We start from the raw sequence: 4,927 nt of genomic DNA, 5'->3' as shown, positions 1-4,927 counted from the left end.
TAAAATGCACAGCGATCTATATTACATGTACATTCTGGGCATGGAAAATATATTTCTCTAGAAAATATACATATGGAGGCACTCTTATCTATTGTATGGGAAAACAACCTCCTGGGAAAAGATTACATACAGCATGTATACCCATCACATGTAAAAATTCATTTACATAGATTAAACAGTACACTTGCACACATCCTGCGCAGGGAAGGTACAGTCCTACATCTATTTAGCTACATGGATGTATACACTCCAAAGGGCATATAAAATCAGTACATGGACAATGCATCCAGATATTAATATATCCACATTAAAAAACTGCATGAAAAATATACATCATGTTATTATATATACACAAAGTGCCTATCAACCCAGTGTATGAAAAATATATTCTGTGAATTATGTTTGTATACATGGTGTATGTGTACCAAATACATTGAAGTACATACTTTGACTTCACATATTACTGTATTTATAATACACATTTCTCTTAAAAACAGTAGCAGGAGGAGGCTCAGGCATTGGCAATGACATTCTCTATCAGCTGAACCTCTTTTCTGTCCTGTATTTCTATTATTTCTGTCTTTTACAAACCCCCTTCTGTGTCTACGTGGATTATTTATTTGAGTGGTCTTCTATCTCTATTTAACTGTTGCTTCTCTTGTCTGAGGTCAGGGTCTATATTTAGAGCCCTAGGTCCTGTTTGCGGCAGGGTCTGACTGCATAACCACTCCTGTGTGGAATTAGCATTGTATAATTACGTTACCCCTTCTGTCTCAGGATGTGTTCTTCTAGATATAATATAAATATAGTTACTCTGAGCTGCCAGTTAGGAAAGGGGGAAAGAAGGAAGCGCAGCAACCAGGTGAGGTGTGTAACAGGTAGGTTCCGGCTGTGTGCTGGGCATGCAAGGGCTTCTTGAAAGCTAAGGTTTGTTTAACTTTTTAAAAATTTACTTTGAAAGCTCAAGTCCAGGGAAGTATGAAGTAAAGGCTGGACCTTGTCTTCTATGCTCCTCTCAAATCCGAGAGCAGCCCCACTCCATCCCAGACGACCAGGAAGAGGACTCCGGCCTGCTCAACTCCTCGACTCCAGTTCCCATCCTTAACCTTAACCAAGCAACTGGGAAAGGTTATCCAATAACCCAAGTTTTTCTCAACAAAACCCATTCCCAACGCTTTTTCAGAGGCAGTCATAAAGTATTTTCTGGAGCTGAGCTAACTCCGATCTGGCCCCCTAAAAATGAAACCCACTTGGGTCTTTCTTTAGCAGCTAAAAATCCTGGACTACATGACACACGCCTATGGAAAAATTCTTTGAGAGACAATACACTCACACCCAACAGAGATATTGTTTATGAGTCGATAGGTTCCATGTAGATGCGGCCATACTTTACTGTCCAAAGAAATCAATTAATTAGTGCCTCGCCAGTCCCCTCCCCACCCCGCCCCCGCCGGCCGCTGCTTGGCTGAGCTCGAGCGGCAGAGATAGATGTGCGTGGCCAGCTCGCTGGTCTTGTTAACAAGCCTCGTCATAAAGATGGAATGATAAGGAGAGCGAGGAAGCCCTGGTGGCCGCGAGGGGGGGCTTCGATAGCCCAGCCCAACGGGCTGTGGGACGGCGGCAAATCGGAACCAGAGCGAGCGCAGTGCAGCTCCTGCTCCAGCACCAGCACCGGGGATCACCGAGGATCTGGTGTATCCAGTGTTCTCCCCTTCTGGGGTGGTCACGCTGTAACTCGAATAATTCCCTCTCCCCTCCCCTTTCCTGAGTTGTCCCTTCTCTTCACTGAGCCCCAAATTAAAAAAAATAATAATAAAAATACGTAAACCTCTGTCCTTGAGTGCCTGTCTTGCCCTCTGCCACGTTTGTTCCGGGACCTGCCGCCTCCTTCTTTCCCTGCATTTCTCCGCGTGGTTCCTTTTCATCTCCATCTGGCGCGCTCTTCCCTCCTTTGGCTCTCTCTCTGGCTTCATGGTTGCTTTTTCTACCAGGTTGGTACTGGCTCAGGCCCCAATGAGCTTGTAAAAATAATACAAATACCCCCTGGTTATCTCTCGGCAGAGTAAGCACCCCCAGATAAGCCCAACGGAAAACAAAAAAACAAATAACAACGAAACACTCCCCCCAAAAAAACCCTTGGATATAATTGCTGGTTTGGGTTGCAGCACTTAATTCTGTTTATTCTCACCAATGTGCGTACTTAACAGAGAGATATTGATATTAAAAGGCAGGGGGGAATTAATTTTACTTTTATAGTCATCTATTAAGAGCAGAGGATGATCTGGGTCTCCTTTAAAGGGACCGGAAAAAGGGAGGAGGGAGAGAGAGAAAAAGGGAGGGGGAAGGGAGAAATATGACTGAAAGCGAACAAAGATCTTTGCCTGAAGAAACAATGTAACACTAGACAGAACTATAAAGTATGGGAATGTAAGAACACAGGACTCTCTCAGCTTCCCCCATTTGGAATCCTGTCCCTTGCACTTCCTGCTGAAATCTCAACCCCTACTACACAGCAATATTCAAGGAAGAATTCATGCAATTATCTGGATAATTGTAGGGGGAGAGAGAAAGAATTTCCCTTTGATTGTCTGATCCTCTCTGGTGTCTGTGCAAAGGAGGAGGAGAAGTGGGATGTGGGGGGGGGGGGAAAGGAAGTGGTAGGGTCTCCCAATATGACCCTATCCCCTACAGGATGGCTACTCCTAAATCAAGGAGGTCTTAGGCAGGCTTACAGATTCTGGAACATACTCAAGAATGGACACAGATTCACTTTCATTTTCCAGGATATTTGCTTGGCTTTACATTGTCTGCATAGATCTGCCTCATCCAGTATTTTAATTATCACAAGTAAGTGAATAATAGATAATTATAGGGGTGTCCATAATATCATTTATTTTATAGCCACACAAGATATGATTAGAGTTAATGTCCGAGGCTTTGTTGGAGCCTGGGAGGCAACAAGAGGCAAAGCAGAGAGGCCTGGATAATCTATCTCTTTCCTATTTTCATGTGTGTGGGAATCTCCAGAAATCCCTAATTCTCTAAATTCCCTCCCCAAAGGTCTTAAGTGAAATCTCTAGGATTTTAGGGGCTGGAAGCTGAGAGAAGGGCAAACAACAATTTGGTCCTTAAGTCTCCCCCTTAGTCTCAAGAGCAGTGATCTCTGCTCTCCCCATACTGCCACAAACAAGGGCTTCGTCCTCCATTCAAGACGACTAGGGTCACAGAGACTTGGCGGGTGAGGCCAGTGAGAGGAAGACAGAGTCTTACCAAAACCAAATTCACTGCCATCCTCAAGTGGGCACTGGGCCCAGAGTGAAGCCCCTATAATCCTAAATCGGCCTTCTTTCCTGGACCCTCTTCCCCAGGGATACCTGGATGGGGGCAGAGGCCAGGCTGGGGCTGTGGAAGTCAGCTGGGGTGGGGATGGGAGAGTACTGAAAATATTTATTCTTGTTTCCGGGATTCAAAAGATCAGGAAAGAGAGAGAGAGAGAGATTGCAATAGAGAGCTGGGCAAGAGAGAATCAAGGGAAACCATGAAACCAGTGGGCAAGAATAAAAGGAATGAGTGAAAGGAAAGGGGCAGGAAGAAGAAAAGCAGGGGAAAAAGAGAAGGAAGGGAATAAAAAAGAAAAGGTAGGAAAAAGTGAAGAAAAGGACAAAAGAGAAAAAGAGGAAGTGAAAAAAAAAGGAAAGGAGAGATTTGACAGAGAAAAAGAAGCAGGGAGGCAGAGGCCAGGGTCGCCTGGGCTCTGCCTGGCCGCCTGCAGCGGTCTGGGTGGGCGGGGGGCGCCCTGACAAAGTGAAGGTCAAGTTAGCATCGTACCTTATAAGGAAGGCGTCAGTCCTCCATTTCAGCCTTTCTTTCTGCCAGGATGTGGCCGTGGCATTTCTGGTCTTGTAAACACTGGACTCTTTGGGGCCTTAAAAAAAAAAAATAAAGACACCCCCCCCTCCTTCCTTTATTGGAGGTGAGCACGGCCGGCTGGGGGAAGCAGTGGACAGAGAAGTCAACTAATGAAGACTCCGGGAAACTTTTCTCTCCTTTTCTCTCTATGTTCCCATATCTCTTCCCTCTTGTGGCCCCCTCCCTCCCGCCCTCCCTCCATCCATCCCTCCCTCTCCCTCCCTCCTCTCTCCACCCCAATGCCTCTTTTTCTCTTCGTATCTCTCCGTCTTCCGTATCTCTCGCCACCGCCTGTAACTCTGGGCTCCATCTCTCCACTCCCCCCCATCCCATACGCAGACTTCTAAATCCATTCCATTCCACCGCGAAGCGGAGCAAGACGTAAGAATTGGAGAGAAAATTAGCCGTCACAAAGAAAAAAAATGTTCATTTACAGCTTAGATGTCTGACTATTAAGATTTTCTTCGAAAACAAGGCGGTACACTCGGTAAGGAGGAAGGGGAGTGAGGCAGCAGGAGTGGGGAGGGCTGATGCGGCATGAGCCGTGGATTTATTTATTTCTCATATCCAGAGGCGGAAAGAAAGGGGGAAGAAGAGGCAAAGCGAGAGAGAAGCTGTTGAACCCGGCAACTAGCAAAGTAGGAGGCTGCAGCTGAGGGACGGGGAGCGAAGCGCGCCGCGCTAGGACCCTGTAACGCGGCTGCGATCCCCGAGCGTTGAGCCGGCTCAGCCTAGACAAGTATATTAGATATCTGTTGGTCTGAGACGTAGGGGAAAGGCAGGGATGGAGGGAGGCAGGGAGAGAGGCGGAGTAAGGCGACGCCGCAGCCTGCCCGCTGGAGGGAAAGCGAGTTCCGGAGTGGAGGCGGCGGCGGGCTGGGCTGCGGGAAGCCGGCAGCGGGCAGCGGGCAGCGGGCAGCCGGCGGACTCAGGCGAAAGAAGGCGGCCGAAGAAAGGAGCCTGAAGTAGAATCATTGGCCCTCTCCCTCCAGGGTACCAGGGTAGCAGCACTAGGGCG

At 47.5% G+C, this 4,927-nt stretch overlaps 1 long non-coding RNA gene across 1 annotated transcript; it reads right to left on the bottom strand.

Moving 5' to 3' along the window:
* LOC112394250 (uncharacterized) lies at nt 1-4,021 on the bottom strand. The gene is made up of 2 exons (XR_003002109.1): nt 3,829-4,021; nt 1-2,018 (listed from the first exon to the last, which is right to left on the bottom strand). It is a non-coding gene; the product is annotated as an uncharacterized LOC112394250 (long non-coding RNA).
* Nucleotides 4,022-4,927: the final 906 nt, after the last annotated feature.

Source organism: Neophocaena asiaeorientalis, unplaced genomic scaffold, assembly GCF_003031525.2.
Source record: "Neophocaena asiaeorientalis asiaeorientalis breed wild unplaced genomic scaffold, Neophocaena_asiaeorientalis_V1.1 scaffold134, whole genome shotgun sequence".
Lineage (NCBI taxonomy): Eukaryota > Metazoa > Chordata > Mammalia > Artiodactyla > Phocoenidae > Neophocaena > Neophocaena asiaeorientalis.
The sequence above is the reverse complement of the archived record's forward strand: the minus strand, read 5'-3'. Positions and strand labels throughout refer to the sequence as shown.